General features: G+C 31.8%; 1 protein-coding gene across 5 annotated transcripts in view; it reads left to right on the top strand.

Moving 5' to 3' along the window:
* Positions 1-126: 126 nt before the first annotated feature.
* The window catches only part of LOC145261075 (uncharacterized), a 203103-nt gene continuing 188229 nt past the window's right edge, over positions 127-15000 (top strand). For all 5 annotated transcript variants that reach the window (XM_080119254.1, XM_080119252.1, XM_080119249.1 and 2 more), the window contains exon 1: positions 127-1159. The gene's annotated coding sequence lies outside the window, so the exon portion shown is untranslated. The remainder of the gene's footprint in view (positions 1160-15000) is intronic.

Genomic DNA, 15000 nt, shown 5'->3' with positions numbered 1-15000 from the left:
CTGTTTCGTTGTATCACAACTCATCAGTGCCGCTAGACTAGCACCTCTCCCAATATATATATATATATATATATATATATATATATATATATATATATATATATATATATATATATATATATATATAATTTACAGAAACCAAGCATTTGATATTTTTGGAGGGCTAGGAGCAAAGTATAGTATTTTTTTCTGATACTACACTTCATTTGTTCCGTCATCGGTCAGTGGATGAGGAGAAATCCTTATAGACGGAGCCAATTTTAATTCTTGTCCCAGTTCAAGGTTCCTCGTTTTTGGGGAGCTGGATTTTCCCCTACATGAGAAAGCAACCTGGTGTCTAACTCTGCCCTCGTCGGGAGGGCAGAAAGAAAGTCAGAAAAGTGAGAGACAAAAAAATAAAAATAAAAAAGAAAATTAAAAACTCCCTTTATCCCCACCCCCAAAGAAAATAAATAAAAAGTTGCTCATAGAGAAACGATCTTCATGCGCGAGTTATTCAACACCGAATCTCTCTAAATTTAGACCCATTAATCCTTTTACACGCACGCACGCGCGCGCACACATACACACACGTCTATCTATCTATCTATCTATCTATCTATCTATCTATCTGTCCGTCTGTCCGTACCTGCGAACTGAGAGACGACCTTCAACTTCAACTTATTCTACCCAACAATGTGGTCGAGCTTATCTCACCGATTCACCGGACGCTCATTAACGAAAGGTTTGACTGTCTGAAGATGCAACTAATTGACCACCAGGAGATTAATTAAGGAGTTTATAATTCACACCTGACCAAATACATTTCTTCTGGCCGAGATATATTTTTACTCATAAAACAAACATAAGCAAATAATAACAAGAAAAGAATAATAAAAAAAGAGACAAAAAAATAAAAAAATGTCAATGATAATATTCATTTTTATTTTTAAATAAACAAAAAAACAAAAAACAAAAAAAAAGAAGCTTAAACTTGGAGAAGCAGCAAATACAACAGTGGGACCACCTACACACATTAAACAAAGTTTGTCATGCGCGGAAGGATCAGGCTTAATACCACCGACAACACGAAAAAAAGATACCAGAAAATAAAAAAGAATAAACTAATCGAACTTTGAAATATCGGTTCATATCGAGAAATCATGATTAATCATCCCCGGTAAGTAAAACACAGTTTTCATATTTCTCAACTTTACCATTTTTGCTTCTCATGTAGGAAATGTCTCCCTGAAATCTTTTCACTTTTTCTCGTTCACATGTTCGTATACCGAATATTATTGAACTTTTTTTTGTTCTACCAAAACGGTCATTAACAATGCTTTTTCTTTTCTTAATGCTTAAAATATTCCAAATTTAAAAGATTTCCATTTTTTATTTGATTACTAAATTTAAATCACTATTTTTTAATTCATAATATTTTACAAGTGAAATCCAGTTTTTACGATGCTTTTGTTTATGAAATTGTTAGATAATTTTGCAAGAATAACTTTTTAAATTTAGTACTCAAATAAAATATGAAATTTTTACTTGATTAAATAATTCGAAATAAGAAATATGATTTTTTTTTTAAAATTTAATTATTTTAGTACTTATACAGTCATTTTCTTTTCTTGTTTTTCTTTTTTTTTTTTTTTGCATGTTGCAGAATTCAAATTTACATATGTTAAGGCCTAAAACTGCTCCGTTTATTCATTTTCACCAGAATTTGACATCCTCTAGTGACTTTGGGGGCTAAATGGTCGGGGTGGGTAGCAAATGATGGACCTAGTCATTTCTTTTTTTGCATGGTGCAGAACTTAAATTTACATATGTTAAGGCCTAAAACTGCGCCGTTTGTTCATTTTCACCAGAATTTGACGCCCTCTGGGGACTTTTGGGGCTAAATGGGGGAGGGGGAGGGGGAGCAAATGATGAACTTTTTTTTATTTTAAAATGTTCCCAGATAAATTGTATAAAACCGACGTTAACAATAACGATAAAGCAATATATTCACAACTGCTTTGTTTCGACAGTACCACAAACGCACACATACACGCATATAAAATACTACATGTGTTACAGAAGATCAAAATAACATCGGTACCGCCGGTTTCAAATCCAAAAATACGCACGACTCTCTTCAGTCTCTGGCTACATCTCCCTTCTCGAAAAAGAGATGCCATTTTCGAGGGATATATATATATATATATATATATATATAGAGAGAGAGAGAGAGAGAGAGGCTAACAAGAATCCGGTATAGACAACCAGATATTGGTCTCACTTGTTTGGATTTGAAACTGACGGTACCGATATTGTTTTGAATAAATATGACGCTCTTATTTTTTAAATGTACCTAATACTCTCTCACTAAGCTTATATTAGTATGTGTATACACACACACAATGAAGACAACGAGGTTGTTAGATAGTGCTCAATAAAAAGAGCAAAATATTTGTTTTATTTGAGAGTAAACAGTTACATATGGTCGCTACAAATAGCCATCTGTTTCAGTCAAAGAGACTTCCACATGTTTTTACTTTTTGGCGTAGAGAGGTTCTGGGTCGCCTGAGGAAGTCTCTTTGCCTGAAACAGCTGGCTATTTGTAGCGACCATATGTAATTGTTTACCCTCAAATAATATATATATATATATATATATATATATATATATATATATATATATATATATATATATATATATATATATATATATATATATATACTGTTTTAACGAAAACCAAGACTTCAAAGAATGGGTTGATAAGCAACAAAAAGTGTATTTCATTGTTTTTTCAAGATCAAAGTGTAGTATCTATTCTTCAGATGCTGCACTTCCATTTATTGTTCTCTTTCGGTGGAGGAGAAATCCTTCACGACTGAGACAATTTTTATTTTTGTACCTTTTCTCCACGTTAAAAAACGACCCTGGTGTCTAACTCTGTCCCGTGGGGAGGCATAGTAAATAGGTACAATTGTTTCAAAACCATTTGGACAAATTCAAACATTATGTCGTTTGAAAAATTTTCTCAAGAAAAGCCTTTCTTCAGACTTATTGAATTAAAGTGTTTTTTGTTCAATAAGTCTGAAGAAAGGCTGTTCTTATGAAAATTTTCAAACGACATAATGTTTGAATTTGTCCAAATGGTCTTGAAACAATTATAACTAACAATGAAATACACTTTTTGTTGCTATCAATCTATTCTTTGAAGTCTTGGGTTTTGTTAAAACAGTATATGGATGCTCAATTATGAAATATGATAATTTCGTAGCTTACAGTTTAAGTAATCTCTTTTTGGCTTAAGATTTATTGGTATATGAACGATTACCGAATTATATAACCCCAGTATATTTCGGAATACTACAAATAAGACTATATATATATATATATATATATATATATATATATATATATATATATATATATATATATATAAAAGTGAACGTGTCTGTCTGTCTGTGTGTCTGTGTGTCTGTCTGTCTGTGTACATTTCCCTACGCAATAACTCTGTCAATTTTTAGTCTATAGACTCGAAATTTGAAATACCGGGTACTGAGATTTGGGAAAATCGATGTGACGGGTGTCAGCCAGAAATTTGGCTGTTAAGGGGTCAAATTTCAACGATTTGACCTTTAAGAACTCTACCAAACTCCTCCGACAATTTTGGGTCTAGACACTTGAAATTTTAGATATAGGTTCCTTGAACCTGGATCTAACTTAATAAAGTGATTTGATCCCGAAACTATAAATTTTAAGGGGTCATAATAGGGGTCAAAGTTTTAAAAAATTAACCATTATTTTTGTTTTTTTGCTTTTTTTGCACAGCATACACCTCCAAACACCCGAGCAACGCCGGGCACCCCTGCTAGTATATATATATATATATATATATATATATATATATATATATATATATATATATATATATTGTAAATGTTTATTTTTGAAATATTGTTAATTTCAATGTATACCATTTTCGTTTAACGGGTGGAGATAAAAACTGAATCACTGTTAATTTCGAGTAAAGCTCAATGTATAGTAGAAAACTTTGTTGAAATTCCAAGACTTGGATTTTCATCTTGAATTTCTTCGGTACATCCGCTTCGTTAATGGGATGGTAATTTTATGATTTTATGTGTTCATAAAAATCTCCTATCCTCATCAATTCGTAAGATGTTATTTCCATTCGATGTTACCAACAAAAAGTTAATTTTATACATGATAAACCTAGGGCGTTCGTTTGGGGAAAATAAATTCCATCCCCACGTTGTTTCAAGTCGGCCATCTTGGGTACTATATATATATATATATATATATATATATATATATATATATATATATATATATATATATATATATATATTTATACAAGCAGTAATATATTGCTACACTCTCATGAGCATATTTCAGTCAGCTAGTTTATAGAAACCTTTTCTAAAAACTAGCTGACCGAAACATGCTCACGACTGTGTAGCAATATATCACTGCTTATGTAAAAACATACAATGCTCTACTTCCGTACTGCGCACTCTTGTATTAACCCCGTTATACTTCGCTGGTTATCTTAAGTCTGAACAATAACAACGTCATATATCGTCTACATGCAGTACTGTTTCGCTGTATCATAGCTGATCAGAGCAGCTAGACAGGATACTATCTCAAGCCAGGAGCGAAACCTGACCACCCAAACGAAAGTCAAAGCTTCTAACCATTACGCTATACGGCTGTTGCTATCCGGTTCGTGAATTAACGATGTTTTGACATCGTCCAAATGCCGAAGCTCCATTTGTTTATACAAAGAGGATCGCTTAATACACTAATGGCAGTTTGTATATCACTTTACAATCTGCTCAACTCAAGATAGCGAACGTTATAGCATATATATATATATATATATATATATATATATATATATATATATATAAAAGTGAAAGTGTCTGTCTGTCTGTGTATCTGTGTATCTGTGTTTCTGTGTGTGTACATTTCCCTACGCAATAACTCTGACAATTTTAAGTTTACAGACTCGAAATTTGATATACAGGGTACTGAGATTTGGGAAAATCGATATGATCGGTTTTCGGCCAGAAATTTGGCGATAAAGGGGCAAAGTTTAACGATTTAACCTTTGAGAACTCCACCAAACTCCTCCGACAATTTTGGGTCTAAACACTTGAAATTTAAGATATAGGTTCATTGGACATGGATCTAACTTAATAACTTAATTTGAGCCCAAAACAATAAATTTTAAGAGGCCATAATAGGGGTCAAATTTTAAAAAATTGACCACTTTTTTTGTTACTCAACATACATCTCCAAATACCCGGGCAACGCCGGACACCTATGCTAGTATATATATATATATATATATATATATATATATATATATATATATATATATATATATATATATATTAATGTCACGGGATATTTGCAACCAAAATTGTTGGATATTGCTGAGTAATCATTTTCCTTTTTTCTATAAACTTTTATTTTCTTGACGTTTCTAAATTTTTTGAGATGAAGATTGGTTTTTCGTATTATTTGGATTCATCGGACTAGTGTTCTCATCTTGAGTGTTATTTTCACAACATTTCGGTAGATGTAACCTCCGACCTTCTTCAGGTGTATCTTGTCGAACTCGGGAATGTTTCTGTTGAACTCGGGAATTTGAACACAATTTTGAGCGGAACTCTTTCATTTACTTTTACGTGAGGACACTTTAGAAGAACGATATGCAATAAAATTCTGTTTTAAACTTGGGGGAAAAATGCCACAGAAACGTATGGAATGCTTCATACTGCTTTTGAAACATCTTGCATGAATCTAGCATTAATTTTTGAGTGGCATAAAAGATTCAAGGAAGGCAGGGGTGTCTGAGATGAAAGGTATGGAATGGGTTAGAAAGTCAGAACACCAAAGTTGATTGGCCAAATAAAGAATTTCATAGATAAGGACCGTCGTGCATCTATAGAGACAATACGTGCACAATTTGATGTCAGTGTGGGAACTGTACGCACAATTATTCGCGAGGAAGTTAAGATACTGAAGATTTGTGTAAAGTTTGTCCCAGCGGTGCTGCTCAGAGAAGAACAGAAAGAAAGACGCTGTTATGACCAAAATTGGCATCAAGACATTTCCTCATCCTCCCTATAGACCAAACCTACCCCCTGTGACTTTTGGTTATTTCCTAAGCTCAAGGGAAACGTTAGAGACTGTCATTATGAGACAATTGAGGAGATGAAAGAGGCTGTGACGAAGGTCATTGACATGCTCACACAAGAGGACGTCCATGGAGCCTTCCAGAAGTTGTTGGAACGGCATAACAAGTGCATTGCAGCCAGAGAAGATCACTTCGAAGGGGGCTAGAATTTCATGTGTGTAATATCATTAAAAATGCTTATACGAAAAAGTCTGGAAACTTATTGAGGGCATTTCGTATATATATTTCTAAAACATTTTCTTTTTTGAAATATGCTTACCTTTTTTTACATGGGGGTCACCACTTATCAAGGCCCGAACGCCACTCAAGGATAAGGGTTATTGCGTGTACACTAATTAATGAGATAGTATTGTAGTAATCATTAGTATTGGGGGTTTTGATAGAGTGTCTTACTTAAGGGGGCGGTTTGTCAGGAGTTTGTTTGTGTTGGACTTGAAGACGTCCAAGTTGTAGTCAGGTGGGAAACAGGCAAGCGGCAGAGAGTTCCACTGGTGTGCAGTTCTAAGAAAGAAGCTTTGTTCATGGAATCTACGTTTGGATTTAGGCACAGATAAAGAGTGGGGAAAATTATTGACAGTAGTTTCAGCCAGACGGGTGTTTCTCATGAAAGATTGGCGAGGGGGGGGGCGAGGGATTGGAGCTCAGACGAGCACCTGCCATGGAAATAGCGATAAAACAAAGACAGGCTTGCAACGTCTCTTCTGTGGGAGAGAGGTTGCAAGGAAGAGAAAAGGGCATCCCCCACTAAACCACGAAGTCTTCTTAAAAAATATACGATGCATAAAATTTTATTGGTTATGTGTAATGGTATCCACACCGTATTTTTAATCATAGGAAAATGAATAAACATATGAGCGAATACCATACCACGTGTTCGATGTCTGTTTCTACAAGCTTCAAATCCTTAACAGCTCTAAAAACATTAAGAAACATTTCCGGTGTTATTCCTTGTTCTGCTGAATGTACGCGTTCTTTGAGTTTTTTTTTTCTTTCTTGCAAATTCTTACTTTGATGAGATCCCATGCAAAGAAATGAAGGAGACTTAAACCCGCATCATCCCCGACCAATTCATCACCCGAGAAAGCGTCTGTTCAGGTACTCTCGCACGATTACAACGTAATGGCAAGGTGCACCATCGTGTTGGAACAGTATCAACAATGTCAGAATTCAAAAATTGACATTGTAAATAAAAAACTCTTTGAGCATCTCTAAAAAATACTTTTTGTTTTTTTTACACAGGAATCACCACTTACAGAGGCGAGAAGTCCACTCGAGGATAAGTGTCAATTAATGTAAGGTGGTTGTGTAGTAATCGTTAATGGTGTAAGTTGGGTAGAATTTGATTACTTAAGATACAGTTCACCAAGAACTTGTTTACATTGGACTTGAAGGTTACAATATTGTAGTCGGCCGGGAAGCAGGTAAGCGGAACAGTGTTCCACGGGCGAGCAGTTCTAGGAAAGAAGATGACTTCATGAGGTTTGCGTTTAGATTTAGGCACAGATAGAGAGCGGGGGAAATTGTTGATAGTGGTTGTAGCTAGTCGAGTGCTATTTTTGTGAAAGTCCGGGAAGGAGGTGATCATAGATTTGAGTTAAGATGAGCACTTGCTATGCAAATAATGATAAAAAAAATGTGAATGTAACGAGGCTTTTTAAAAAATAAAAATACGTAAAATCTGGTAGATGTATTATAATATAAAGAACTTGATTTGGTTTTCTTAAAGATGTTGTTGGTTTTTTTAACGAGATGGTCTAGAAACTATCTATTTTCGTTCTCTACCCCCCCCCCCATTTTATCATACATAGATTCTATGCTTGAAAGTGTCTTCCTAAGTAAACAGATCGTTTGGTTCTCCAAGGCCGAGTGTATGAAATTTCTATTAAAAACTTATCGCGTACTTCGTTATTTTTTGCTCCTCAAATGAGTGCAATTACGACAATGACGCTCCCCACCCAAACCCTCCAAAACAAAACTCTTCTGTATTCATTATTTTAGGGTTCTCAAACAAAATTTATTGGACACCATGTACACATAAAGCAAGCAAATGTTATGCATACTATGTTTTAACAAAAGGTAAATTTTACAAGATAATTGTTAAAAGAATTCTGACCGATTTTATCAAAATAAATGGTTATTCTTAAGACATGCAATATACATTCGTATAAACATACAATCAATATACATTCGTAGAAACATACAAACAATATACATTTGTACAAACATACAATCAATATACATTCGTATAAACATACGATCAATATACAGTCGTATAAACATACAATCAATATACATTCGTATAAACATATAATCAATATACATTCGTACAAACATACAATCAATATACATTCGTATAAACATACAATCAATATACATTCGTATAAACAGACAATCAATATACATTCGTATGAACATACAATCAATATACATTCGTATAAACATACAATCAATATACATACGTATAAGCATACAATCAATATACATTCGTATAAACATATAATCAATATATATTCGTACAAACATACAATCATATGCATTTGTATAAAGATACAATCAATATACATTCATATAAACATACAATCAATATACATTCGTATAAGCATACAATCAATATACATACGTGTAAACATACAATCAATATACATTCTTATAAATATACAATCAATATACATACGTGTAAACATACAATCAATATACATTCATATAAACATACAATCAATATACATTCGTATAAACATCCAATCAATATACATTCCTATAAGCATACAATCAATATACATTCGTATAAACATACAATCAATATACATTCATATAAACATACAATCAATATACATTCGTATAAACGTACAATCAATATACATTCACATAAACATACAATCAATATACATTTGTATAAACATACAATCAATATACATTTGTATAAACATACAATCAATATACATTCACATAAACATACAATCAATATACATTCATATAAACATACAATCAATATACATTCGTATAAACATGCAATCAATATACATTCGTGTAAACATACAATCAATATACATTCGTATAAACATACAATCAATATACATTCATATAAACATACAATCAATATACATTCATATACACATACAATCAATATACATTCATATAAACATACAATCAATCTACATTCATATAAGCATACAATCAATATACATTCATATAAACATACAATCAATATACATTCGTATAAACATATAATCAATATACATTCGTACAAACATAAAATCAATATACATTCGTATAAACATACAATCAATATACATTCGTATAAACATATAATCAATATACATTCGTACAAGCATACAATCAATATACATTCGTATAAATATACAATCAATATACATTCGTATAAACAGACAATCAATATACATTCGTATAAACATACAATCAATATACATTCGTATAAACATACAATCAATATACATACGTATAAGCATACAATCAATATACATTCGTATAAGCATACAATCAATATACATTCGTATAAGCATACAGTCAATATACATTCGTATAAACATACAATCAATATGCATTCGTATAAACATATAATGAATATACATTCGTACAAACATACAATCTATATACATTCCTATAAGCATACAGTCAATATACATACGTATAAACCTACAATCAATATGCATTCGTATAAACATACAATCAATATACATTCGTATAAGCATACAATCAATATACATTCATATAAACATACAATCAATATACATTCATATATACATACAATCAATATACATTCGTATAAACATACACTCAATATACATACGTGTAAACATACAATCAATATACATTCTTATAAATATACAATCAATATACATACGTGTAAACATACAATCAATATACATTCATATAAACATACAATCAATATACATTCGTATAAACATCCAATCAATATACATTCCTATAAGCATACAATCAATATACATTCGTATAAACATACAATCAATATACATTCATATAAACATACAATCAATATACATTCGTATAAACATACAATCGATATACATTCACATAAACATACAATCAATATACATTTGTATAAACATACAATCAATATACATTCGTATAAACATACAATCAATATACATTCACATAAACATACAATCAATGTACATTCATATAAACATACAATCAATATACATTCGTATAAACATGCAATCAATATACATTCGTGTAAACATACAATCAATATACATTCGTATAAACATACAATCAATATACATTCATATAAACATACAATCAATATACATTCATATAAACATACAATCAATATACATTCATATAAACATACAATCAATATACATTCATATAAACATACAATCAATATACATTCATATAAACATACAATCAATATACATTCGTATAAACATACAATCAATATGCATACATATAAGCATACATTCAATACAGCGAAAAAGAAGTGTTTCCTCGATATAACCAAACACGAACTTCAATTTAATATAAATATAATTATTTATATATTAACTAGCCTAGGTGCTTGGCGTGCCCCGGATGTTTTTAGGTGTGTGTTGAGCAAAAAAACAAAACAAACAACAAAAAAAGTAGTAGGCAGGCTCGCACCCGTGACACAAAAGAGGAAAAGAACGTGAAAAACAAACAAAAAAAGGGGATGACTTTCGAAAATATCGACGAAAAAAGCGACCTCTCCCTGTGGAAAAGTGCCTAGTTCAGGTTAAGAGAATTAATATTTGTCGTCCGAAAGGGTCGAGCTTACAAAATGATACCGATTTTGTGAAAATCTTTCACCTCTGTCGGAAGTTTTGGCATACATACGTACATACATACATTTAAAGAGACAGCTTAGATTTATATAATAGACTAGCCTGGGTGCCCAACGTTGTTCGAGTGTTTGGATGTGTTATAGTAGGTCGGCAGGTTCGAACCTGTGGCGCGAAGACGGAAAAGAAAGTGGACGTGTGTGTAAGGGTGTTGGTTGAGCAAAAAAAAAAAAAAAAGGAAAATTGCGAGCGCAATAAAAAAAATAAATAAAAAAATAAGAGTAGTAAGTAAGCTCGAACCCGTAACGCGCCCGAGGAAAAAGAAGTGAAAAAAAAACAACAGCAAAAAAACAAACAAACGGTCTTATCTATGTGCCTACTGGGGTTGTGAGGTCACAAGCGATCGAAATAACGACGCGAAATATGCGACGTCGTTTACGCGAGGGTTGAATGACTTGCAAAAAATGTCAGCGAAAAAACCGCCCCTACCTGTAGAAAACTGCTCAGTTAAGCATGAAGGAATTAATGATTCTGGTTAATTCTTCGATATTTGTCGTCCGAAGGGTCTAGCTTAAAAATGATACCGATCTCATTAAAATCCGCCGCATCTGTCGAAAGTTTTAGGAAGACATACACACATGCCTTTTTACAAACAAGTGAGATTTATATTGAAGACTAGCGTAGGGTACCTGGCGTTGCCCGGGTGTTTGGAGGTGTAAAAGAAGAAAAAAGTTTTAGTAGGAAGGTAGGCTTGAACCCCGAAGCCTTGACGCAAAGGTGGAAGCGAAATGGAAAAAACCTAAGACCTAGCCATCTCGGCCACGAGGGAAGAGAAAATGATGACTGTTATAAGTTAACGTTTATAAAGTGAAATATACAGGTGCGAGAAAGTTAAGTCGCGTGATGTTTGACCTAGTTTGCGCTGCAAGTCAGTTTCTTTCCCCCCGCCCCTCATTCGCTTTTCAAAGACGGGGCGATCGAAAGATATCGCGAAAATAGCTCGTAAAAGTCGGGCAAATTAAAGATAGCCGCAACCACCGTTCTTCAGTCGTAGATATTATGATTTAGATAGCATATAAAAAGTTTTAAGAAGTGAGCAGACCGAGAAGCCCGACGAAAAAAGCCTTTTGCGGACATACACAAAAATGCACGCACACACACACACATTAATTATAGATTATATTGGACCCAATATATATATATATATATATATATATATATATATATATATATATATATATATATATATATATATATACTAGCGGAGCTACCCAGCGTTGCTCAGGATCGTATAAACAATGAAAAAATTTAATTTGATTTTAAATATATTTGTCATTCTTAGGAGAGAGGAATTTTAATGTTTGTGATTCTCGTTTTCAAGTACTGTTGCCGGCTTCTTCTTCTTCTTCTTCTTCTTCTTCTTCTTCTTCTTCTTCTTCTTCTTCTTCTTCTTCTTCTTCTTCTTCGTTTACTCCGTAATGTATGTGTTTACGAATTGGCCGTTAAGAGTTTTATATAGAAATGCATTGTTTATATTTTCGTCGGTAAATATTTTAAATAAGTCATAATTTGAATTGTTCCAAATCGATTTTCGTATAAATTAGATATTTTACATTTCGAAATGCGATAATCACGATGGTATAATTATTTTGACCGGAAAATTAACATTTAACTGTTGGAAAAAAAAGTAACGAAATCTGAAAAATGGAAACAGTGAAAAATAACATTGAACGAAAGGAACGGAAACGGAATTAAACGGAAATGATGTATTATATCTTTATGTGTAAAAAAGAAAAAATGGAAGAAATCCTTTTTTTATTGTAAAGAGAAGCAGATGTTAATTAATATGATGCACCCCCCCTTTTCTCCGTAATGTTTGGGTTTACGAATCGTACATTTAGAGTGTCATATAGAAATGCATTGTTTACATGTTAAAACAGGGAACGAAACGAAACGAAACGAAACGAGACGAAATAAACCGAAAATGATGTATTATATGTGTATAGAAAAAATGGAAAGCATCCGTTTTTATTTATTTTTCGTAGTGTAAAAATGTTTGGAAGTAAATGGTAATGAAACAACGTAAAAGTAAGCGTGATGCGTTTCCCCCAATGGGAAGCATTTCAGTTTTTGTAATTAACTAATAAACCCGTTTTGTATATTAATTTATGTGATTAAATTAAGTAGTCTACACACACACGCACACACACACACACACACACGCACACACACACACACACACACACACACACACACACACACACACACACACACACACACACACACACACACACACACACACACACACACACATATATAATACTTTATAGAGGGAATAAGACCTGGAGTTTAAAAAGCAAAGTTTATTTTAATGTATTAATACTTTAAAAGAACAGAGCTATATTACTGTAGATATATAATAAGCTACATTGGGTATAATCCTAGATCTATATTAATATTGAGTAATATTGAGTACATAGTTTATATAATAGTATATTTATATTATAAACATGTTTCAATATATATATATATACATATATATATATATATATATATATATATATATATATTGAGTATAACGATCGATAATTGTAAATTATGAATTAGTTTTAAAAGGAAAAAACAAACATAATCAAATTGAGTGTACGATCGTTTCGGAAACGATAATCGTTTTATTAAAATTAGCAAATTAATTTAAATTTATTAGAAAGTTACAATTATAATTTGATCAAGTGTAAAACGCCCCATTTTATAAAAAATGTAAATTTCCCAATTAAATGTTTGGAATGTGACCTTATTTTCCACATAACCTTTTTAAGGTTGTAGTATTGGTAACTTTAAGCAGGAGTTTAAAATCTATCCTAAAAATGGTTTCGTTTTAAAAATCTTCAAGTGGTCTTGAATTTTTGATCAGGAGTATATATATATATATATATATATATATATATATATATATATATATATATATATATATATATATATATATATATATATATATATAGGGAGAGAGAGAGAGAGAGAGAGAGAGAGAGAGAGAGAGAGTAAGAGGTTGGGGAGAGAGACGTTTGATTAAACACCACAGAGTTATTCCTTTTTCCAATCTTGTTGGATATCTTTTCTATTTGCCAAACAGTCATTTTAATTTCGGCAGGTATATTATATATATATATATATTGTACTTGCAATAACCCTTATCCCTGAGTGGCTTCCGGGCCTTGATAAGTGGTGACCACTGTGTAAAAAAAAGAATATATATATATATATATATATATATATATATATATATATATATATATATATATATATATATATATATTGGCAGCAAGTCATTATTCAGACACGTTTGATTAGTCACGACAGAGTTATTCCCTTTTCCAACCTTGTTGGATATCTATTTGCCGAGCGGTCTTTTTAATTTCGGCAGGCATATTATACAGAATGGCACCCAGTTGTTGGTCGGCCATATTTTCCTCAAGCGCTTTCTATCGGGCATCCGATTGTCGCCAGGAGCAATTGTCGTTGTTTCCATTTCCTTTTCTTTTCCTTTGAGGCTTGGTGTATTTATATATATATTTTTTTAATTAACTATAAAGGTGGGTGTGGTAGTGTTGAGGACGAATGATTTTTATCTTATTTTATTTTAGTTTCGATTTTTCTTATATTATAGTTTATTAATTTAGTTTCATGTAAGTTATCAAATACTGTTTAGTGTTAAAAAAGGGCTGTAGTTTTTTTTATAAGTATGGCTCCATAGCCAATTAAATATATATATATATATATATATATATATATATATATATATATATATATATGTATGTATGTATGTGTGTATGCATATATATGTATGTATATATATGTATGTATATATATATATATATATATATATATATTTAAATAAGGGAGTAGTCACCAATAATGTGTAGTTTTTAACATTATTTTATTATTCCGTGTCTTGGTTTTTCATTGAGAATTATGTTTGGATCATTGTAATAATGTTTTGTCATTCTTACAAACCAAATA

This window comes from Euprymna scolopes, chromosome 37 (genome assembly GCF_053919585.1).
Source record: "Euprymna scolopes isolate OS-2025 chromosome 37, ASM5391958v1, whole genome shotgun sequence".
Lineage (NCBI taxonomy): Eukaryota > Metazoa > Mollusca > Cephalopoda > Sepiida > Sepiolidae > Euprymna > Euprymna scolopes.
Note: the sequence above shows the minus strand (reverse complement) of the source record. Positions and strands in the feature narration are given on the sequence as shown.